General features: G+C 38.9%; 1 long non-coding RNA gene across 1 annotated transcript in view; it reads left to right on the forward strand.

Moving 5' to 3' along the window:
• Positions 1-25161, forward strand: part of LOC118026619 — a 42773-nt gene extending 17612 nt beyond the window's left edge. The window contains exons 2-3 of the long non-coding RNA XR_004683632.1: positions 23086-23162; positions 25141-25161. This is a non-coding gene — a long non-coding RNA (uncharacterized LOC118026619). The remainder of the gene's footprint in view (positions 1-23085; positions 23163-25140) is intronic.
• The last annotated feature ends 309 nt before the right edge of the window (positions 25162-25470 follow it).

Here is a 25470-nt window from a genome sequence, read left to right on the forward strand (position 1 = left end):
ACTCCCAGTGCGTTTTCTCCTCACTATGATTCCATGCTGCTATCACTGCCAACATACTACTGGCATCACGCTGGTCAAGGTCACAATGACTTACAGGTGGCCATATGCGTGGCACTTCTCCAGTCTCATCCTAACCGTTCAGCGGTCCCACATTGGACCTTTCTCTCCTTTTCTTGGCTTCTGTGACAGCAGAATCTGCTGTCATAACCTTCCTGGTTATGTCCTTCTCTTGGCTGTTTGCCCAACATCTACAAGTTGAGATAACCCAGAGCTCAGTGTTGTGCCCCTTCCTCTCCCCTGTCTCTCTCAGTGATCTTATTCAATCCCATGGCTTTAGATAAAACTCCAAATGTACTCTTAGTAGCCCTGGTCTTGAGTTCCTGGACCCACATATCTACTTGTCAGTGTAACTCCACTGGAAAGTCTTCTGGGTGCCTTAACAACACATTGGACACAGAATCCTTGATTTTCCCCCACCAGAGTGGCTCTTCCCCAGCATACCCCATATTAGTAAATAACAAATACCACCATCTATAGGTTGTTCAGGCCAAAATCCAACACCCATGTTCTTTTACCTGCTAAGTAAAATGCATCAGTAACTTCTACCATGTTCACATCTAAAATATATCTGGATTCCATTGTCTTCTCTCCATTTTCCTAGTTTAAGCCACCAGTATCTCTCACCTAATCTATTATCATAGATTCTTGCAAGTCTTCCTATGTATACTCTGGTTTCTCTATAAACATTTCTCTACAAAGAAGCTAGAACAATTTTTAAACGTGTGTGTATTTCTCTGTCCTGTCTAAAACTCCTCTGTGGCTCCCATTTCATTTAGAATAATTCTGAACTCTCTGCCTTGGCTCTCAAGGCTGTGACGATCCAGGTCCAGGCTCCTTTTCTACTCTCCTCCATACCCTCCCTCTCGCACTGCCCCCCAGCCACACTGCCATCTTTCTCTTCCCCACACACATCAAGCTCATTCCCACATCAGGGCTTTGGAACTTGCTTTCACCTCTGCCTGCAATTTCCCTGCCTAGATCTTTACATTTCTGGTTCTTCTTTATCACTCAGGTTTCAATTTTAAAGTCACCCTTCAGTCACTCTCTGTCACCTCTCTCTGCAAGACAGAAACCAGAGTCCTTGTTGGCACTTCTCCCTCAGCCTTCAAATTCAGTTAAGCAATGAGTTTTACCTTTTCTCTTTGATCTTGCTAAAGTCCGTTCATTTCTCACCTTTTTCACTGCCAACACCATAATGTAAGCCATGTTTCTGTCTTGCCAGGTCTATAACAGTAGCCTACCAGCCATTATCCATATTTGTATTTGTTACTTTCCATCCCACCATACAACTGTCTTATATAGATAACTGCAGGGGCTTCCATTGTTCCTAGGGTGGATTTCAGAATCCTCAACAGGATGTATGAGTCTGAATGATCTGCCCCTGGTATTCTCTTCAGCTGCATCTTTTCATACATAAACATTCGATTCCTTTCAAACTAAGGACATGGCTTTTCTTTGACTTGTAACACCACTTGACTCTCTCTTCTTTTGCTTTCTTTACTCCTGTTTGTACTTTATGTTTTAGCTTAGAAATTATTTTCTCAAAAAAGCCTTTCCTGACCATCCCCAAACACTGTGTTTGCCCCTCCCATCATATACTATTATAGCATCTTGTACTTCTTATTCATAATTCATAGTAGGATTGTATTTAATTCATTCTTCATTACTGTCCACCTCCCTTGCTAAAATAGGTTTCTTCAGCTGTAGTATCATGGTAAATGGCATGGCTCTGAGGCTGGATTGCCTGGGCTCTAAAGCCTGGTTCCTTTTCTTCCTAGCTGTGTGACCTTGAGCAGATTACCTAGACTTTCTCAATGTAAAATTAAAGTAATTACAGTACCCATCATATAAACTTGTTTTGAGGTTTAAATGAGTTAATAAATATAAAGCACTTAGTATAGTGTCTGGCAGATAATAAGCACTCAATAAATCATCATGACTGTCTTTATTATTATAAGGGCTGGGATTAGGTCTGCCTCATTCATCATGGCACATCTAATACATATTTGTTGAATAAGTAAATAATATTTTTCAGGAGTCAATTAAAATTAGAAGTAACCTTATTAAATGCTTAAATGTTCATGAAGCTCTTTAGGGGATATAAAGATTAATAAGACATAGTTTTCACAATCCAGGAGTTTTCAACTCAGCCAGTGAGAGTGAGATCCATAAATGAGGTCTCCTCAAATGGAAAATCTGCAGTTTACACATCTTTGTGTTCTGGACATTTTCCTTGAAGCCTAACCCGTAGTTTGTCCTCAATGTGTGCATGCTGGGCAAGCATCCACCTAGCTGTCTCACAGAGGAGAACATGGGGATCTCTGTGAAGAATAGAAAGCTTGCTAGAGTGAGCAGCAGTAAATTTTGCCTTGAAGTGCCTAAGGTGTCATCAGGTAGAGCTCAGAGGATGGAGTGGGGAGTGACAAGAGTGGGAGGAGGCATTCCAGGAGGGAAATGCCAGGCATGGAGCTGGGAATGCAAATGGAGAACACAGATAGTCTAGAATGATGGAGCAGTGCCCTGTGGGGGGCTTGTGCAGGGAAGGGTGGCAAGCATGGAGGTAAGTGGAGATTGGAATAAGCAGTTATCACTTGGCTGAACACCACTGGGTTTCAATCATCATATAGTTTTTTAATTGATTTTTTTCAATCTCATACTGGGACTGACAAAGGGGCCTCTGGTTTAAGGCATAAAGTAAGGAATGTTGAAGTGAGAAGTTATTGAAAAGCACATGATAATATTTTGCAAATTTGCCTCAACATGATCTTCACCAGATCCACAAATCATATATCAAAATTCTTAAAAAGCTCATCAAGATGTCTCAGATGCTTAAAAAGATAAACAGGAAAAAGAGAGAAAAACACCATAGTTATCATATCTAGTTTGGCTTTTCATCTAATAAAGATATGTTATTTGGAAAGTGCTTGTAAATAACAGCCTGAAAACTCCTTTCATATCATCGTTAGAACTTAACAATTATATAAATGAACCAGTTGATTTTTAAACTGCAAAATGTAGGGATTCTAAATATCAGCTACTAAAGTAGTCAAATCTTGATGATGTAACACGTAATTAAATTTTAATCTACATTTTAACATACATCAGTCTCCAAATGGCATACAGTGTCATTTTGAGATTTGTTACTAAACCATCTCTTTTTTCTTACATAATTAAAGTAAATCCAACAATATATGTCATATAACAAATGGAAAAAAGCTAAAGTTTTTATACATAGAATTAATATTATAGAAGAATATATTAAATGAATTTTGCAATATGGTTTTTAACAATACACTGATGTAAAATTTAAAAAAATTTTTCAACTTAAAATTTCTTCATTTTATACTGTGAAGAAATTTTAAAAGAGATGATTTGCTAGATCATTATGAAAAGGGTTCATGAGTTACAAGAGACTGGAAAATTCAGGACTAGGGCACAAGGTATGTGGGTCTGGGTGCTGGTTGGAGAGAGACTCAAGGAGAGGCCCGGCCAGGAATGTAATGAAAAGAAAGTCTAAGAGGTCTTCAGGGGGTGGGAAGTTTTGAAATCCTATGCATAAACAGAAAGTTTAGTTTGGGAACAGGAGCTCCTTCTTAAGAGATAAAGGGGAAAGGGTACAACTTTGAGGCATTTTTAAAAATATTGTACCTACCAAAAGTCAGAATGCTCATTAAATTCTCTAAGTTCTGTCTAAAAGTTTCTGGAACATTTATTCAATGAAAGCCACCTGTGTTCTGTGTTCTGGGATCCATGTTCAGGGCTCCATTGTCTCTGGTCTCCTCTGGGACTTGTTCAATCCATTCTGGCTCCTGTCCTGTGTCTCCCATCTTTTACTTTTCATTCGCTTTCCATTAGCTAATGAATGGAAACACACTTTAATCCTGTATTAGTCTTTCTGGGCTGCCATTACAGGCTGGGGGGCTTAAACAACAAAATGTTAATTTTCTCACAGTTCTGAAGGTTGGAAGTCCAAGCTGAAGGTGCTGTTAGGGTTGGTTTCTGGTGAACCTTCTTTTTCTGGCTTGCACTTGGCCACCTTCTCATGGTGTCTTCACGTGGAATTCCTCTATGCACTAGTGGAGGGAACAATCTCTGGTGTCTCTTTCTGTTCTTATGAGGACATCATCACTGTTGGAATAGGACCCCACCCATATGACCTTTTTGAACCTTAATCACTCCCTAAATGTCTTATACTCAAATGTAGTCACATTGGAAGTAAGGCTTCAACATATGAATTTGGGGGAAGGAGCACAATTCAACCCATAACAAAATCCTTTCATCTGCATACATTTGCACCTTCTGTTTTTCCTCCATATTCCTGCCATGGCCACCTAGTTCTAAAGAGCAGTTAATGCATACTACACCTGCCGATGCTTTTATTTCTATTTCTTTGGTAAGAGACACTTTTTGTGCCTATGTGACACTGGTCACCACCCTCTTATACCACATGAACACCAGAGATAAGACTCGATTTAAAAGAGAAAATAAATAAATAAATAAATAAACAACAACAAAAAAGAGAGAATCTGATAAATCTGTGTTTTTCTTATTTAATATTATACAGATGAAACTCTCAAACTATTACCGAGAACAAATTCTATTTTAAATGCACACAGCTTTTAGCTGTAAAAGAATGTTGAGTTTAATCATCTGTAGACGAACCCCATTCTGTTTCCCATCTTTATTACTTTACTCAGCCTCTTCATAAGATTGGAAGGTCAGGCCCCATCTTCATATTTACCCCATGGACCCTGTGGTCAATGTATGGAGAGAAAGAGCCACAAGCTAGACTATCAAGTTCCAATCACCTCTGCTTTGAGAACTCAGATGACATATAATAAAAATTTTCACAATAGGCAGATGAAAATATACTGAGTTGTATTTCTTTTTCTGTACATATTTTGAATATTGAAATGTTTGGGTACAAGTCAGTACACAGAAAGAGAATGTTACTAAACTGTACTCTGTGGAAAGGAAAATCTTTTGGGCCTTTCAAAGATTTCCGACAAGGAAGACTTTAAATACAAAATTCTACCCTCCACTGACAATTAGGATTTGTGTGAAAGAAACATAAAGATAAATATATTCACATTCTATATTGATGTATTGCATTTTATATTTTAGATTACATATTAACATTATATATAAACCATATTAAATGGTTTTCATATTAAATAGTAACCTACTCTAAAATACTGTTTTTATTTTTCATATAAAGCTGAATAAGCCTAAGAGAATTAAAGGTAGAACTTTTATTTTTAATTTTATAGGTGTCTACCTTTTTGAATTACTTTAACAAGAAGAAGCATGGCTTTCCCAGAGAAAGAAAGAAAGGAACAGAGACAGAAAAGAAAAGAGGGTGAACAGTGCTAGAGTATTTCTGCATATTTCCTATTTTGGCTTGACAAAGTATGCTGATTATAGAACTTTTTAAAAGGTCATTTGGTAAAGTGAAATAAATGACTTGGAAAAAATACTCCTAAGGGAAAATTGTTTTGAACAATTAAATCATAATAACAATAATTTAAACCACTTTGCAATTAGTCTTTTTATAAACATTTATAACTCCAAAATGATTTTTGCAAAAATGAATCTTGGCAACCAATTAATGCTTGGTCTAGTGTAATTTATTTGATTTTCTTGAGGGCAGAGAAAGCTAAAGAAGATTCCTAGAAATGATAGCCATTTAAGATATCCACACAATAATATTTTTTGAAAAGCATATTACATGGAATTTCATTACAAATTAAAATATTGTACCTTCTTTCTTCTCATCTGAATACACTGCAATAACTTTGAAGCAATTATACATTCTTATGCTCCAAGTAAACCTGTGTGATACAGACTTACCCTACACACATTGAGGCTTATCATTTTCATTTACTTAAAAAAGAACCTAATAAAACATCTTCAGTAGATGTTGCTAACTCTTTTTAGAAACAAAGTCTCACCATCTGCATTCTAATGATTATTTTTGTAACAAACTTATTGTTACATTAAATGCAAAAGCATCCCCTTAGTTACTTAAATGTATACTTAAATTTATTTTTGTAAGTAAAGCAGTAAGGATGAATTTGCAATAATACTGGCTATTAGTGATATTTGCTAAGCCAAATCGGTCTCCCCACCCCCCAGTGTGTGTGTGTGTGTGTATGTGTGTGTGTGTGTGTGTGTGTTTAGTGACTATAAAGCTAAGAAACAGATTTCACATGTAGCTTATGGAATGTCTTATTACATGGAAATAATAGGCTTCTGTGAGCTGATACAAATATATGTGATATTTTATATCTTAGGTTCATTCTTTGTGAAATACTTTGCATGTGAAATTCCTTTCACATTCTTCATATGGATCTTTTTATGATTCATCAAAAATAAGACAATAAAACAAAATGTACACCCTTGTTATTTATTTCACTCAATGCATTTGAGAAAGTTGACTGCGTTGAGAAGAAAGGAGAGAAAAACAAAAATTAAATGGTAGCATCAATATATAACTAAAAAACTCAAAAATTGCCATTTATTTCTCAGATGGTACCTGTGATCAAGAGCTTAATAATAGAGTTGTATGGGCATGACTATGTCCCTGTAGGAGACACGGTACAAAATTTCAAAATTGCATGGCTTGTATCTCTCAAGGGCTTGTGATTAGAAACAAAAACAAAAACAAAACAAACAAAAAAATCCTAAGGCAACATTTACAAAATAGAGAAGACCACTGAAAGGTTTGTTGTCTTTTACATCTCTTTTCTTTATCATCTTCTTATTTCTTTTGTTGAGAGGCAGAGGGGGAAAAAATGTGGGAGAGTCAGAGAGAAGGAGCAAGAAGAGCAAAGGGAAATAAGAACAAGGCAGTGAAAATAGAGGGGTTGTTTAGCTGACATTCCAACACGTTCTTCAGAAAGAAGGCACAGCTGTCTTTATTTTGATCATTGCCTTTCTCTCCCTGCCCACTCCACCCACCCTCCTGTCCCACCAGGCCACCACTAATGTCGGCCTCTGGAGGGCTTGTGCAGGGAAGGGTGGCAAAGGAAGGCCTTCATATTTCCCTTGAAGCCTTAGGAAAGATCTTTCAGATAGATGCTTGTGATTTTGGGGAAGCACATTAGCTTCTCTGAGCCTCTTTTCTCTTTTCTAAAATGGGAAACCTGCTGATGTTACAAAGTGTTTTGGAGAAACAGCAAAAATAACACACATATACACATGTACACATATATGCTCACATTCTGACCCTTCCCCTACCCCGAACAGGCATGGCCTTATAGAGTCTAAGAAATAAAATAGAGAGATAGATAGATAAATAAATAAATAAACTCCAATCATATATTTTCCTGATTACCCAAGTGAAGACAGCAACTCTGTAAAAATACTTTTAAATAATATATAACTCTCAAAGTAGTGACTTAATGGTTTTTGGTACATTCTTTTAGAGTTTTTCTTCAATGAATTCCAAAACGAAGTTGTATATAACATTCTGCAACTTACTTCTTAAATGTGACAGTACAGTTTAGACATCTTTTCTTGTCAATACATATAGATTACTCTTGCAATTTTTAATGGTTGTCACTTACGTGGCTATAGTATAATTCATTATATTTTGTCTTCTTGATGGACATTTAGTTTGTTTTCCTTTTTTTTTTTATTAATGCAAGCTATGCTGCAATAAACATCTTTGCGTGTGTGTGTGTGTGTGTGTGTGTGTGTGTGTGTGTGTGTGTGAGAGAGAGAGAGAGAGTCAATTTTTCTGTAGGATAAGTTCTGAGAGTAGAATGTGTGTGTGAAAGATATGCTCCACTTGAGGTTTTGATGAATAACACTAAGTTGTCCTCCAAAAATTCTATCTTGCTAGCCATATTTTTTAATTTTAGTTTTCTGAGCTAGAAATTTCAGGGTCATTACCAAATGTCTCCCTTTCATTCCCTAGTCTCCTTCCAAAGTGTCACCACGTTCTGTGAGTAAACTCAGAAATGTCTCCTAATTCCATCCTTCCTCCATATTATCCTCTTTGCTACTTTGTCAGCTCACATCTTGTAAGCAGAAACTTCCAATAGTTCTCCAAAATCCATTCTCTTTGTCTTCCCGGGCACATCATGGAGTACATGCTTTTCCCAGGGTCTACTGTGTCATCCAGGCCATGCCAAGGGACACAGAACAGAAACGGCATGTGTTCCTTTCAGGTGTGGTCGCTAAGAGCTTGCTGGACAAGGGCTTCCGTGCTCTTTCATCCTCTGCCAGCTGACCGTTGCTCATGATGAGGCCCCGTGGGGTGGGCCAGCTGCCGATGGCAGAACCCATGTGGAGGAACTACCCCTGCTGCTGACCCACCGCCCAGGAAATGCCTCTCGAGTTGAGCTGTGGCATGCTAGGGTCTCTTCATTACAGCAATTGGCCTGCACAACAGATGAAGACCTTTATGCTTCATCTTTCGCTCACACTACTGCAGCAGCCTTCTTACTGGCTTCCCCACCATCTGCTTCTTCCCCTTCCAGCAGCCCTGACACCAGAATGAGCGTCCTCTGCACCACGCTCACCAGTCAGTCCCTCCTTTAAAGCCCTTAGGGACTCAGGATCCTTTACTAACTGACTGCAGCCTCCCACAAGGGGCTGTGTTCTGTGCCTCCCGCCTGGCCCGCATGCTTGCACCCACTGACACTGGCAGCGATGGTCGATACACACATGCTGGATGAGTCAATTCATGATGTTTGCTTTGGATGCAAATGCAACATCTAGGAAGCAGATTCATAAAAACTGTTTGTTTCATAGGACTATTAATTTGTGCTTAACAGTTGTTAAAAATAGTGACTTCATCGTTCATCTCTCAGGTGGGGGTGGTATCTTTCTGATATTACTGATTTCGGCCCCAAATATTCTAAGCTTTAAAGGGCCTTAGATCTCATCTAGGATAATCTCCTCATCTTGCAGATAAGAAAACTCCAAGCCAAAGAGCTGAATGAACTTGCCCCGGGCCACGGGTGGAGTGGGCAGATTCAAGAGCATCTCCCAGGCAAGCAAGTCCCTAGTTCACAGATCTGCTTTTCCTGCTACCGGGCTGTCCCCAAGGGCAGTGGCCATGGAAAGCAAGTGGTATCTGCCATCTACTGTCTGCTCACTTCTGGGCTCAGTTTAAGGCTCTATTTAAAGCTTCGGTGCCTGTTTCTCTGGTCGGTTCCCCCAGTCTGCTCTACCAGGCTGCTGTGCAGGGGACAGGGTATTAGGTCTGGCCTCTCAATCCAGATTCCCCATCATCATGACAGCCTTTCCATGAACATGGCTTTCTTTACTCATCAGGGTCTGAGGTTGCGAGTGTGTGGTGGGAGGAATGGCAGGTTTAAAATTATAATTATACCCTATAGGAAATAACTGTTACTTAAAAGGTACATTGTTCTTTGTCCATGGGTCTAGAAGCTCAGTGATGGGAATGTTAAGAAATCAATAACACAGTGAGCTAAGGTTTCAGCTCGAGGGGACTCTGATTTAGCGGGAAGACAGGATGGGCACAGCAGTGGTTTTGGTCATGGGCACTGACTGTGTGAATGAACTGAAATGTAAGATACTTCTGATTGCCCTGCACTCATTCTGACTGGGATTACCTTCTCAAATACCTTTCCTATCCTCACTGGCACTTTGCCATCACAACTTTCTCTGTTACCAAGTCCCTATATGTATATGGACTACACATTCTAATGGGAAGATAACAATAAAGAAAAGTAATATGCCATTGGAGCTGTATTGATTATGTTTTAGTGTATAAAAAACCAGCCCAAACTGAGTGACTTAAGCAATGGTTTATTACTTCCCACAATTCTGTGGGTGAGCTGTGGTTTTCCTGCTGGCCTTATCTGGGCTCACTCATATGACTGCTTTGAACTGGAGGGTCAGCTGTTCAGCTGGCAGAGCTGGGCTGGCTGGACTCCTCTGTCCATGTGGTCTTTTGTCGCTAGGTAGTTCTAGGGTGCCATGGGAACAAGCACCAAAGAACAAGCATTTATCAAGTGCATCATATTTGTTCATGTCCCACAGGTTCAGAAGAAGCTACTTATGGGCAGGGACACGGGAGCCATGATTGATTGTGGACCACTGTGGAAACCATCTAACACATGGGTGATAAGGGGTACTAAGGAAAATAAAGCAAGGGGGAAGGGATTTATAAAGAGTGATAGGGCAGTTATTTCAGATATGGAGGTCAGCACAAATCTCTCTGAGGAGGTGACAATAGGACAGAGACCCGTGCAGTAGAATAGGGGGCCATGAGGGTGTGGGGGAGAGGGTTCCAGCCAGAGGAGCTGCACGTACAAAGGCCGGGAGTGGGAACGACGGGGGGTCACAGTGGTTGGAGGCCAGTAGGTGGAGGGAGAGTATATACACGTTTGGTTGGATGGCCAGGACTGACCCAGGTAGGCCTTTGCAGAAGATGGTAAGGATTTCCCAAGCTATTCCGAGATTGAAGGGAAACCTGTGGATGAGTTTGTTCTGGGAAGGGACAGGGTTTGATTTATGTTTTAAAAGGATCACTCTGGCTGCTCTGTAGAGAATAAACCTTACCAGGGCAAAAGTGGGAATAGGAAAATACGTTAGGAGAGAAGTGAAAGGGAGGTGGCTTGGAATGCAATTATAGCAGACAGAAAGATTCACATTCGGTATATGTTCAGAAATCTTTTACTCGTGGATTGAATTTGGGTTGGGAGAGAAAGAAAGGCATGGAAGACATCTTCTAGGTGACAGGTGTGACCACCCGAGTGAGTGGTGTTTCCATTTGTGAGGTAGATTGGCATTGGTCAGACTGGGGTAGAAGCAAGACAGGGAAGATATTTCGGTAGTGAAGCCAACTCCAAAAGTTTCAAAAATCCTAAAGCTGGCAGCAGGCATAACCCCATCATTTTATAGGTGAGGTAACTGGGACCTAGAAAAATGAAGGAGTTTCTTTTCAAATGCCATATAGGAAATTCCAGCACATTTGGTACTAGAAACCTTGGTTTGTCTCCCCTCCCAACCCCACCAGAATCTCAGGGCAAAGATTTTCTCACTACTCCATGCTGCCATCTTAGGTTTGATGAGATCATGTCTGACTGACATTAAAATTGCTCTTAAAGGTTTGTGTCCCTCAGTATACTCTCCTGCTTGAGAAGCCAGAGCTGTTGTGAATCTACTCTCCTCAAAAAAGAGTAGTCTGAAAGAGAGATTATCAAAACATGTATTCAGTTATTTTCAAAAGAAAATAAAGGTAGATGCCCATAAAACGCTTCAGTTTTATCCCACAGGTAAAAATTAGTTTACTAATAGATGTCAACTGCTATAGAAATTCTAAGTTGCTTGAATACTCTGACTCTAACTCTTTTTTTCAATTCAGTGTGTGGGGATTATATTTGATGGATACTCAAAAAAATAAGAGTAGGTCAATGAAACACAGGCAGAGGAGTTTGGGGGAGGAGATGATTCTTTGAAAATATTGTTTTAGGGACCACTGCTTATTTTAATGGATCTCACCTTTCTGCAACTATCCTGAGACAAATGAGCAGAGCCTAATGGGCCTTCAACAAAATTTAGTGGGTTTTTTTTTTTTTTTGTATATTTTGGATTTGCTTTTTAAGGCTTTAAACCATTTTTTTACATTTGACAAAAATTAAGCTAAGTTCTACACAGTCTGTTGAAGTAATTTTTTGTATCCATGTCACTCACCTCTCTTTATTGAGTGCAGAGCTGGTATTTTTGATCTTAGTGGGTATTCAGCATTTAGTATTCAAAGAAGTAGATGAAGCAAAAGATATAAGGCAAAAATGGTGTTAAAGCAAAGAGCCAGGATAAAAGGGGAAGGGTTATCATGAACTGATATAGGATCCCCATCCATGAAGTTAGCAGCCCTCCTTACTCCCCACTCTCCTCCCCCTATCTTTTTAAATTTTCTCTGTAGCACTTATCATCCTGACATATTTTAGGACAGAAACTTATGACAATGATTTCTATTAGGTATTTACTATATGCCAGGTTTGGAGCTAATCTCCAAGCATTATCTCATTATTATTCTGTCTCCAGAGCCAATGTCTATCTGACTATAATCTTCCTAGAAGTTGGGTTCCTGGTTTTTTGATGTGTTCCCTGTATGACTTCAAACAAAGCACTAAATTCCTTATGCCTCAGATTTATAATTTATAAAATGTAGGTTTTTTTGGTATGTATTCTACAAATTTTATTTCTTTTAAAAAACATGGCTTTTTAATAACTCCACATTTGGCTTTAAATAAGGAGAATGGGGTATTAAAGAAAAAGATAAAAACTCAGAACAGAGAATGAGGGGTTTGAGAAGTGAAAGAATGAACAAGGTCATGCCAGAAGTTCAAGTTTTTGAGGAAAGTGAGGGAAAAGAAAAGCTTCCTTTATTATCTTTTTTTTTTTTTCTGCTTTGAATGGCTAAATTCCCTCGTGTGTTTCCTAGATCAAATTAAATTTTGTTGTTAAAATGATCCTGTTCCAACTCTTGGAGGCAAACAGAGAATCCCATTTGCAAATTACTTTAAGGAATGTTGAGTAACACAGATTCTTACCCAGGCAGTTCATATCAAGGATGATGCTGGGGGAATATTGAAAGATAGGTAACCCTTAGCCTCCAGTACAGAATCACCAATACTGTGGGTATTCCCAGTAGAGAATTTCCAGGAGAATCCCATAACCAGTTATGAATATTATCTCCTAAGGTAACATCCGTGCCTTAAGTTTCTGTGGTTCTCTGGAATACTTTTCTAAGTGATTCATGAGTTTTCAGGAGAGCACATTGTGATAGATTCTATTTCAAATCTGTCAATTCATGAAAAAGTTTTTGACCCAGATTTTTAAAACACTTACTGTTTTTTTTTTAATTATTATTATTATGAGTAGATAGACAATCTCTAACACTAAAATTTAAATGTTACACTAAGGTATAATTTTAAAGTCCAAGTTTATGATTTCAATTTCTTACTTCCCTCATCTCTGATGTGCTTGTTATTTCATCTATATTCTGCATAGGGAGAAAGTGCAGGATGACGGTCATTAAGGATCTAAATTGGTTGTTACCATTACCGTGGACATGACGTAGTCCCTTCAGTGGCCTAGCTTTGTCTCTCGATGCTGAGAAGGAGGACTGGCCATGTGCACTCTGCTTGAGGTGGAGGAGCAGGATGAGTGTGTATTCTGCATTTCTCGTTTCTGAGCTTTAGTCTTGGATCTCTGAACCTCCTTTGGGGGACAGGAGTCATCACTCACTATAACCAGAAATAGGTACCAGTCCGTTATTGATAAGAACATGTAGGCACCGAAGATAAAGTATCTAGCTTTGTAAAGATAAAGAGGCCATTCTTACAGATTCTTCTCAGATTGGATCATCCATCCAAGCCATAGTTAATTCTTGGCCCAGGAATTGAAATAGGCTCCCCCAGTCTAATTTTCTTCTATGTTGAGCTTGTCTCTCATAAGTTAATTATTAGTCTTTTGAATATGACCCCGTTTTGACAAAATCCAACCCAGATATTGCCTAGTTCTTTTGTTTCCCTAATTCCTCTATTCAGAGCTCTCCATCCTTACTTTGGGAGAACAGAGAGCTCTCCTCTTTTTCTTGAAAATCACCTAGTTATCAAATTGGTTACAAGATTGTAAACTCCTTGGGGACAGAGCTTATGGATTATTCATTATTGTATCATCATTAGTGCTTAAAAACTAGACAAATATTTGTTTTATAAATAAGGTATATGCAACCAAATTGCAGTAGAAGAAATTCAACATACACCATATTTCCAAAAACCAGATTTCCCAGCATTTCCAGTATTACAGATACATATTTCTGTCCCTTTCCTCCTCTTTTTCAAATAACTCCAACCAAACTTCTAGATTGTGTACCTATTAATGTCAGAAATATGTATATCTGTGTCTCCCATGGTACTAAGCACAATGCTTGGCACATCCTAAGCACCCTGTATAAATTCTTTAAAGTGAATGAATGTGATTCTTTAAACCAAGTTAGTTTATTTTTCAGAAGAATTGAGTTTTAGTGAATTAAACTTTTATGATCTAGCGAATCCTTTATACAAACCAGTTGGGAAAACACCTATAATTTATGCTTCACAGACCTTCTGTCTGCATTCTAAAATTTTATTTGCAGTGCCTACACTAATTTGAATAAAATGAAAACCAAGTTAAAAAAAAAACTAAAGTTAAACATTTTTAGAGATTTGGAACTGTAATAATTTTCTTTCTTCATTTCCTGTTTCTCCTCCTAAATTGAAATGCAAAATTTAAAATTTGGTGAATTGAAAGAGCTTTGTATTAGTTTTAGACTCAACATGGTTGATAGAAATTCTACACAGAAGTCACCTAATGACATTAGGTTCACATTTTGTTGAACTGAAACTTATTTAGTTTTTACTAATAATTTATGGAATGTAACTAGCTTTTATGAATTATATTGAAAACATGTCCTTTTTTTGAAGTATTGAGGCCAGAAATGAAACCTTAGAGGGAAGAGTTAGGTTCTCTGGAAATAGTAGGGCAGAGGTTGTAAGTAGAGGTCTGGGTCTGAAGGCTCATGCCACCACTTCCTGGAAGTAGAGTTGTTGGAACACACAGAGCCCTATGAGGGGGCAGGTACTGAAGGCTTTCTCCATGGCATGGCCCCCTCTGTGCCTCTCAGGCTCTCTTCTTTGAATAGATGTCTTTGTGATCCCAGAGGGGGTTATAGAAGGAGAAGAGTTAGAAGGAGAAAAGAAAGGCCCATTCATTGGGTCCAGTTAATTATTTAAAAAAGGATTTGCAAAAGAAAATAAACTGAAGTCAAACAAATGGGTATTCTCCAATACCTGCTCCCTTTCACCCCCCATGTAGAGATTTCTTGAAACCAAACAAGCCACACTTCCGTCACCATCCACGTCGATCTCAAGGACATGAAATAAAACATTTGCAGTGTTTGATGGTATGAGAATCACATGGCTTCCCAAGGAAGAAAACACTGTATTTCCCATAGCCTGTATGTTACTAATGGGATCAGATGGCAATGTAGTCATATGCAGGCCAGTTTTTAGTGCTTCATCCCAAACCCATGTGGTAGAGAGACAGCTGGATTTAGGGTCTGGACACTGAATTTGTCTCTTTGTTCCTATGATTTTGGGCAGTCACTTAGTCTGAGTAATGTAGGCAGCATCAATGTGTCACCTGTCATGCCTGATGGGTCTTGAGTTGGCAGAGTGAAAAACAAGTATGTAAGTTTGACACCACAAAGCAGTAAGTACTTATGTGGATGTGTGCAGGTCTTATCTATGAGAGGTATTAGTCAGATCTATGGGAAGCCAAGATTAAATTTATTAGGATGTGCTTGGGAGTGCCTAGAAACCGAGCATAGAAATGTGTCCAGCCATTACCAAGAGTAGAGATGACAAACAGGAACCAGAGAACTAGCCCAGAGACTAGAGTTTTACTCATGCCAGAAGCACTCATCTCTGGCTCCTGGTAAATTCTACAAGCCAGCTTTTGTTTCCCTTTGACATCTTTTTTTGCAGCCCAAGCCCATGAAAAGCTGTAACTCCATCACCCCCAACATGTCCCATGTCTCAGGGTGGCCCCAAGGATCAAACAAGATTGACTCCAAACTCTTCAGAGATATTAATTAGGGTTCTTGTCATGGAGGACATTATAAGTTGTGTTCTTTTAAGCATATTTTTCAAAAACTATCTTTTTGGGGCATTGGGGTGGTTCAGTCGTTAAGTGTCTGCCTTCAGCTCCAGTCATGATCCCAGGGTTGTGGGATAGAGCCCCGCATCGGGCTCCCTGATCAGCGGGAAGTCTGTTTCACTTCTCCCTCTCCCACTCCCCTTGCTTGTGTTCCCTCTCTCACTGTGTCTCTCTCTGTGTCAAATAAATAAATAAGATCTTTAAAAAAACAAAAACAAAAACAAAAACAAAAACCATCTTTTCTTTCAGGTAGCCCTTTTAAATTCAACTTGCAGCATGCTGTTGTGAAAATATGGATTTTGGATAAGAAAAGCCTGCATTAGAATCACTGTTTTATCATTGATTTGAGATTAGTTAACCTCTTTAAGCCCCCATTTCCTCATCTTTAAGTAAAACTAGTATCCCCAATAGTGTTGCAAATTAGTAATAAAAATAGTAAAAACGACAACAATCATCACCTAAATATGATTAATACCACTCTGCCTTTATGCTAAGATTTATTATTGGCAAACACTTCAACCTATGTTATTTCACTTGATCTTTGCAGAACCTTGGGAAGGCAGTGAAGCTCCTACTATTTTGAATGGCCTATTAAGTAATTTGTACCACCCTGAAAGCCAGCCAAATGGAAAGGTGGTATGAAAGAAGCAAGAGGGCGTTCATTTTCCTACAGTTATGGAGTCAGCAACTAATAAGTGTCTGAGAGCCTTTGGGATAGTTCCATTCTGGGGGTTTCAAACTCCACTTCCAAGAAGCTGGTGAATGGAGCAAGGACAAGAAGATGGGCATCTCATCTCCTCCCCAACTTCAATCACAGCAACTATGCGTTTGTGTGTGTGTGCGCGCACATGTGCATGTGTGTGTGTGTGTTGTTGATTGGGTTTCTCTGTAAGATTTCGATTGAAGAAAGTTCTATTCAAACACTTTCATTTTACAAATGGTGAAACTAAGGCCCATTGTGATCGTGTCTTATCCCAAGAAGATATCCCTGTAAACTTCGATGGATTAGGAAAAAGACAGGGGAACTCATAATTTAAAAGAACAAATGTATTCATTGACTCATAGATGTGATTATTTCCTCTGCCCGCTGTCTCCACTGACTGAATAAGTCGAGATTTTAGTCTTCAATTAACTCACCTGAAAATGATGTAATTTTAAGCTATTGAAGTGGCTTCTTTGTAAAACAATATTTTTGAGGGTTTACTACATACAAATCACTGTTTAGGTACAAAGATACCATTAGAATAAAAGTCTATACAACATGCATGCTGATGTTTATAGCAGCAATGTCCTCAATAGCCAAACTATGGAAAGGGCCAAGATGTTCATCGACAGATGAATGGATAAAGAAGATGTGGTTCATATATACAATGGAATATTATGCAGCCATCAAAAGGAATGTAATCTTGCCATTTGCAATGACGTGGATGGAACTGGAGGATATTATGCTGAGCGAAATGTCAATCAGAGAAAACATGTATTATATGATCTCACTGATAGGAGGAATTCTTAATCTCGGGAAGCAAACTGAGTGTTGCTGGAGTCGGGGGGTTGGTAGGAGGGAAGGGGTGGCTGGGTGATAGACATTGGGGAGGGTATGTGCTATGGTGAGCACTGTGAATTGTGTAAGACTGTTGAATCACAGACCTGTACCTCTGAAACAAATCATACATTATATTTTTTTTTAAAAAAAAAAGAAGAAGAAGATAGCAGGAAGGGAAAAATGAAGGGGGGGAATTGGAGGGGGAGATGAACCATGAGAGAATATGGACTCTGAAACAAACTGAGGGTTCTAGAGGGGAGGGGGTAGGGGATGGGTTAGCCTGGTGATGGGTATTAAAGAGGGTATGTACTGAATGGAGCACTGGGTGTTACACGCAAACAATGAATCATGGAACACTACATCAAAAACTAATGATGTAATGTATGGTGATTAACATAACATAATAAAAAAAGTCTATACAACCAATATAAATACAATTCAGATTGAACAGAGGACTCCAATTTATGAGAAGGTGGCATATGATGCCAAAATAAGTGTGACCATCTTGAAAGGGCACTTACTCAAAAATTGAAGGGATCTATGGAAGCTTTCTACAGAAGCTGGGGTTTCAGCTGGTCCCTGAAGAATGGATAATATGGAAACAGGGGGACAAAAGACAATACATTCCAAGTGTAGAATATCTTCAGTAAAGTCATAGACCAGGAAATGTCAGTGCCCCTACAGAGAGAATGATGACACAATCAGTTTACCTGGAGCTCAATGTTTATGACAGGAAGTTGGTAAGAATGGCCTTGAGTTGCCAAGCACTGCTTAGTGGATCACTGGGTGACACTCCACTCTGATCACAGGTGTGGGATTTGTTCCAGTAGCCAACTCCATGGTCTAACTCTGTGGTACAGGGACAATCCTTCCCTGCCCTCTCAAGGTCTCCCTCAGGCACTTCTTCCTTGCTCTATTCCACTCACAGTTGAGATTTAAGAAATCATCTCTAACACCTCTTCCTTGCTACCACTAACCACCCAATTTCCAATAAACTGGTAAATAGAAACTATAAGAAGCAGGAGATAGTAGAAAAATTTTGAGTAGGGGCATGATGTCTTTGTCTTCAAAAGATCGATATGGTAGTGGATAAATTTGAACTGGAAGAACCCGAAGACAAAAGCAGTCAGGGAGACTGTGTAGGAATCCATGTATATGAACAGTTCTTGGGTCACTATGTGACATGTGTTTTATATACATTTTCTAACTTAATTTTAAGGCAACCCCATGAAGTTGATAATAATATCCCAATTTTATAAATAGGGAAACTAAGGTGCAAGGAGATGTAAGTAACTTTCCCAGTATCAATTCACCAACAAACTTGAGCTATGATAGGAACCTAAATGTTTATAATGTTAAAGTTCATTCTATTTGTTATTCTTTATTTTGAAGTCAAGCAGATGGTTGAGTCAATCATTCTCCTCAGATTAAGGCACATTACTCTCTTTGATCTGTGCAAGACCCCTTCCTTATTTTATTTATTTATTTATTTATTTATTTATATCCCTTTGAAAAATTCTTATGCCTTGTTTCCATTACTCTCTTTCCATAGTCAAAAATTTCAGTGTGCTTGTTGTGTATTTGTTTTTTGTATGTGTTCTTAAATGTTATCACATTTTGTGTGCATTATTTTTAATTCATCCAAAGGATATTAATTATATATCTTCTCTTTCTTCCTGTTTTTCACTAAGGACTATATTTTTGAGATTTGTCCATATTTCTATAGATGCTTCTAATTCATTGCTTCTAACTGCAACTCCTGCCCTTTCAATTACATACAGTTAATTCCCTAAAGCAAGGGGCAGACTTAGGAGACAACAATCATAAATATTAATTAATTAATTAGCATATTAAAAGCAACTCAGTCAACAAAACATTTGTTGAGTACTTACTACCAGATACTGTGTTCAATGTTGGGAATACTGCGATGAATAAAATTCAAAACTGTCCTTAAGAGACGTCTGGTCCAGTGGGGGACCCAATCATGCAAATAAATAATTACAGTTTAGTGATTTATATACAGTAATAGATATGAGCTCAAGAAAGAGTAACAGCGCAGAGCTGGTGTGATTGTTTCTGCTTGGGGCTCTGAGCAAAATACGTGAAATGGGGGAATAAAAGAGTGACCCTTTCTGGGTTTCAAAGAATGAGTAGGAGGAGTGTTCTGAGTGGATGGGTGGGGAAATAGTATTCTAGGAAACAGCACTTTTGACAAGAATTGTTTCATTGCCTGTTCCATGGCCCTTTCTAAAGACTGTCCTCCATCCACAGTCTTTCAAAACAGCAGTGGTATTTATGGCTCCCACTTCTTGAGCGGGGCTGATTGCTTAAGGGGTAGAAACATGCTACCTGAGACAAGGGCAGCCTATCGAGGGTCCAGCAACCAAACACATGTGTGGTCTTGGTTGAACAGGTAAGGGGGTCCAATCTATTCTTTCCCTTGAACTTTGAACTAAGAGACCCAGGCATGTTGCCAAGTGGTGACAGAAAGTAGAGCTCGTAGGTCTTGATGCCTGGGGGTCATTTGCATGTTAATGAATAAACAGAGTTGGCCTTCCAGCAAACTGAGGGAATGAAGCACCTCTTGAGTAAAGAGAAGCACCCCCTTGGTTCCTGGCCCTTTTCCCATTCTCAGCTCCAGGCCTGCCAGCTGGACTTGGCTTCCTACCTCAAGTTGCACAAGATTTCTCTGAAGCTTTACAATCAATACCCCTTTATTGAGAATTTTGTTGAGTTTCTATTGCTAATTACCTAATGATACTTGAGGAAAGCACATACTCCAAGGAATGCAGACCTGAGCGACCATGGTCCGTGTACAGAACTGTAGTTCCTTTGACATTGCCAAGTGTAAAATATGTGGGCAGGTTTGAGGGGGATTCTGAAGGAAGAACCGGCAGGACTTGGTGACAGATTAGATATGAGATGTGAAGGTGACCAATTCTGAAGTTCTGACTGGAAGCCTCGGAAGAGTGATGGCAGCATTGATAGAAGGCTTGGGAAATAAAGGAAAAGGGAAGAAGAATTCACCTTTAGATATGTGAGGATGCTTTGGGAGACATGTAAATATTGAACGGTCAATTGGAGAAAGGGGAGATGAGGGGCCTACAGTGATGTTAGAGCAGGAGAGAACGGGATCCTGTGAAGAGCTGTGGATGGGACCAAGAGCACTCAAGGATGGGGGTTAGGAAAACCAAAGGAGAAGAGTTTAAAAAGCAGATGTATAGTAATAGTAATAATAGTAATTACTATTAATAGTAGCAATAATAATAATAATAATAATGTAATGGTAATAGTCTATAAAACACAGCTAAGACAGCAAGGAAACGAGAGTTATAGGAAGGCAAAATACATGTGCAACAGCTCCATAAGTTCTCCCATTTTAGAAAAGTTTTCAGTGCCCTTTAATATCCTCCCGCCCCCAGATCCGGCTATGAGAACATGGGTGTTATTTTGGATAGTAAATCTTAGTTTATGGGAATCTGCTCTGTTGAGAGTTGCTTTATTTAATATTCAATACAACGCCATATGTACTTACCAAATATATTTTGATTAATAAGATGAAGAAGGTTGTTGTGCTATAGTTATCTTAATAGACTTAAAATTAGGAAGTGGTAATCTTGGCATCTGCGGCTATGGGGAGGGACATTTGAAGGCTCTGTGTATAGAAATTACATGTAATGTAGCCTGTTCCCTGGGCATCCTTCAAGTAGTCATAGCTAATTTGGATCTGGAGTTTTGAGGGAATTTAAATTTGGGGATTTCCCATGTGAAGCATCATTTTGCCATCACGTGCTTAGTTAAAAATGCTCCTTTTCTAGGAACACTCATACTAGTGAAACGTTGTTAGTTTGGAAAGAGAATAAAGGACAAATGTTACCATTTTTCCAGTGCTGCAGACTTAACCAACTAATTAAATCCATTTTGCTTTCTGGGCTTATGGTGACTTTGTGTAATTCAGACTGGAATCTTGTCACATCCAGAAGATCTGTCGTTGTCTAGGTTACCATGGCAGCTAAATTTTTTCCTTTTTGTAAAATTATCCCCAGCCCTTGGCTTCAGTTAACCACATAAGCCGGTGTATTATTAGCTTAATGAAGGGACCCTTTCGGCAGGCTTCTTCGAATGCTGTCAGGTAGCTGTCCAACGAGCATGGTGTTGCTGTGTTTAGTATCTTATTTTCAGCATCCATCTGGAGCTCTCTTACAAAAGCTGGTAGGTTTTGTGCCCGGGAACATCCTGCTGCTTCTGAAGAAAATTCATCTCCTTCTTCCTTAAATGTGACCCGTGACATCACATTGTCCTCCCCAGCCCGTCCTGAGCTCCATGCTATTAGACATGGCTTTGTCTCCATCTAAACATTCATAGTTATTGTCTGTGCAAAGATTCATTTTTCACGTCTGTAGCTATAATGCAACATACTCTGGGATCAGTTTCAAACTCTAATGATTAACACATGTTTATTCATTCCAAATGGAGCTGAGGCTGCAGGTCCTGCTGCACACATGTTATTGCGTTTGGTTTTGCTGTTGTTGTTGTTATTGTTATTATCTTTCCTACCTAGATTGGCCCTTCACATGGCTCAGAAGAAGCTACTAGCAATTCATTCCAGAAATCTTTGTCTTCTGCCTTGGAGGCACCGTTCCGCACTTGTCATTTACCCATAAGGTGTGTCCCCAGATCACTTTCTCGGCACCATGCAACAGTCATTGAAGTTCAACTTCGTGTCCTGCATTAAGCTTCACTCTGTATGTACGCGCCCACAACATAATGACAGTCAACTAATGGCAAATTTACCTTCACGTACTCAGGCTATAATGCACATCAGAGAAAGACAGATAGGAAAGAAGCAATCTTTGATTGAGTCTAAAATACTCTAGATGAACATTTAATGACATGGAGGTGGGCATTCACAATAAGATTAGGAAAATTAGGAACCTCTTTTTTGTTTGCTAGGAAAAAAAAGTCCAACATAGAGTTGCCATTATCAGCTACTTCAGCTGGTGCTCATGCTTCCCTGGGAGGCATCCCAGAGAGGCATGGTCAGGTTTTTGGGAAGAGAAGGGAAGTTACTTACCCATCACCGTCCAAATGACAACACTTTCAACTCTACTTAGTGAGTAGAGCTTCATCAACCAATATGCAAAGACGCAGATAATTTGGAGCCAACTGTGATTTACTGAGGGATTGCTTTTGGTTAAATGATGTTCCCTCCTCTCTAAACCTCATCCTAAGCTGGATCCCTGAGCCAAAGTGAAGTTTCTGCAAAAGCATCCTAGCAGTAGAGGTTAAAGAGCCACTGTGAAATTTATTTCATCCCTGAATTTACAGCTTTGTTAAGCAAAACTATATAAAAGCCATAAAAGGAAAAAAGCTAAAGACAAAGAAAGGGAAAACCCGATAACCAACAAGCACTTCCAGCCAACTCTTTTCCCCTGCTTAAGCTGACATGAAGAAAGTAAGCATGGCCCATAAAAACTGTTTGTATTCTTCCCAGCTTTCATAATCTCTAAGTGATCGCAGGTAAGAGACCGGTGGATACCTCATTTTTTCTCCTGACCTAAACATTTCCCTCTTGCCATTTACCTCTTCCGAACGCAAGGTCTCTCTGGTAGAACCATCAGGTTTAAGTCTTGAAGCAGTGTGAAGCAGCCACTGTGATTTTTTAAATAGTACCTAACACATGAGGAATGCGGAGTGAATGCCAAGCTATAATCAGTTAAACGTCCTCTTTTATTTATTCCATCTCTTATGTTCTGCGTTTGAATGAAGACTCATGGAACCTCTTGTTTTCACAGGACGCATCTGATCACCTGGTGCCAGGTGGTCCTGGACCGAGGCTCCAGCACAGCCACTTAGCAGGTTTTCGGCCAGGGTAAATTCATCCTCGATATACTTCTCTGATTGTCTATAAATAGCGTCACTTGTGAGGATTGTTGAAATAATTTGTTGCTATAATTATAGTGACATTTCTAGCATGTTATAATCATATAAAACTGCAAAAATAGAAGGATGCTATTTTGGAGTTATTTTTTTCCAACTCAGTTTGTGTCGCACGGAATGGAAGGAAAGATTAGGAATGCCCCTTGTTTAGAGGAACCCACTGCATTGTGATAGGAGAGAACAAGGACACACAAAAATCAAGAGTACTTTCTTAAGAAGGATGGCAGCTGGCTACTTTGAAACTGTCTTGGTTTTAGTCAAAAAGAAGAAAAGAAAAGAAAAATCTCCCAAGTATAATTCCATACATACAAGAGAAGTGAAGACATGTGGTGATATCCTTCCAGCTCAGGGCCTCAGCCAAACCAAAGTCATTTCAATTTTTCATAGGCTTTTACATTTTTGATGACAACGTCTCAGTTAAGGAGTCACAAGTATCTGAAAAAGAAATAGCTAGGATGCTTGTACTATAAGAATCTTTGCAAAGGACTGTATTTTGAATTGACAGAATATTTTCATTGCTTCTGAATGTTCAGCCAATGCCAATTACGCAAAATAATTGTCTACTGATACGATGCTGTTTGCCGGTAAACAATCACAGTTTGAGGACTGTGCCATAGTGACAGGTGCTTTAAGCCATTTCTTAAGACTCTATAATAGCATAGTGTATGTACATATGATATATTAACTGACAACAATATAAAGTGCCTAAGTTTATTTTATTATAAATACAATTGTAGTATAAAGTATACAATGTGGTGATTTGATACATGTATACATTGTTAAAGGATGCCAACAATTGATTTCATTAACACATCTATCACCTCACCTATTTACCTTTTGCGTGTGTGTGAGAGAACTTCTAAGTTCTACTTTCCTAGCAAATTTCAACTATAAAATACAGTATTATCATCTATAGTCACCAGATTATGTATTAGATCCTCAGACTTTATTCATCTTATGACTGAAAGTTTGTACTCTTTTACCAACCTCTCCCCATTTCTCCTACTCCGCAGCCCCTGGCAGCCACTTTTCTACTCTCCTGTTTTGTAAGGCCATTTTTTTTTTTTAATTCCATACACAAGGGAAGCATGCATTATTTGTCTTTCTCTGTCTGACTTATTTCACTCAGCATAATGTTCTCTAGGTCCATCCATAGTCTAACAAAAGGCAGGATTTCCTTCTTTTATAAGGCTGAGTAATATTTCATTGTGTATATATGTGCATATATCACATTTTATTTATTTATTCACCCTTCGACAGAGACTTAGGTTGTTTCTGTACCTTGGGTATTGTGAAGAATACTATAATGAACATGGGTCTACAAATATCTTTTCAAGATAATGATTTTGTTTCCTTTGGCTATATACCCAGAAGGGAGATCCCTGGATCGTATGGTAGTTCTATTTTTAGTTTCTTGAGGACGCTTCATACTGTTTTCCATATTGGCTGCAGCAGTTTGCATTCCCACCACTGGTGGACAAGGGTCCCCTTTTCTCCACATCCTCTCCACTATCTCTTGTCTTTTTGATAATAGACATCCTAACAGGTGGGAGATGATCTCTCATTGTGGTTTGGATTTACATTTTCCTGATGATGAGTGATGCTGAGCACCTTTTCATGTACCTGTTGGTCATATGTGTGTCTTTGGAAAAATGGGAAAATGTCTATTCAGGTCCTTTGTCCATTTTTGATTTTTTTTTTTAACTTTTAAATGTTTATTTATTTATTTTGCTGTTGAGTTGTATCAGTTTTTTCTTAAAATATATTTTGGATATTAATCCCTTATTGGATATGTGGTTTGCAAATATTTTCTCCCATTCCATAGGTTGTCTTTTCATTCAGTCAATGGTTTCTTTTGCTGTGTAGAAGCTGGTTTTTTTTAAGACTTTATTTATTTATTTATTTGACAGAAAGAGCAAGAGAACAAGCAGGGGAGCAGGAGAAGGAGAATCAAACTTCCTGCTGAGCAGGGAACCCGATGCGGGGCTTGATCCCAGGACCCTGGGATCACGACCTGAGCCGAAGGCAGACGCTTAGCCAGCTGAACTACCCAGGCACCCCTGTGTAGAAGCTTTTAAGTTTGATGTAAGTTTGATGTATTTTTGTTTTTGTTGCCTTTGCTTTTAGTGTAAAGCCAAAGAAAATCATTGCCAATACCAATGTTATGGAGCTTACCACCTGTGTTTTCTTCTAGAAGTTTTACAGTTTCAGGCTTTATATTCAAGTCTTGAATGCATTTT

Source organism: Mirounga leonina, unplaced genomic scaffold (genome assembly GCF_011800145.1).
Source record: "Mirounga leonina isolate KUSES-001 unplaced genomic scaffold, KU_Mleo_1.0 Mir_260, whole genome shotgun sequence".
NCBI lineage: Eukaryota > Metazoa > Chordata > Mammalia > Carnivora > Phocidae > Mirounga > Mirounga leonina.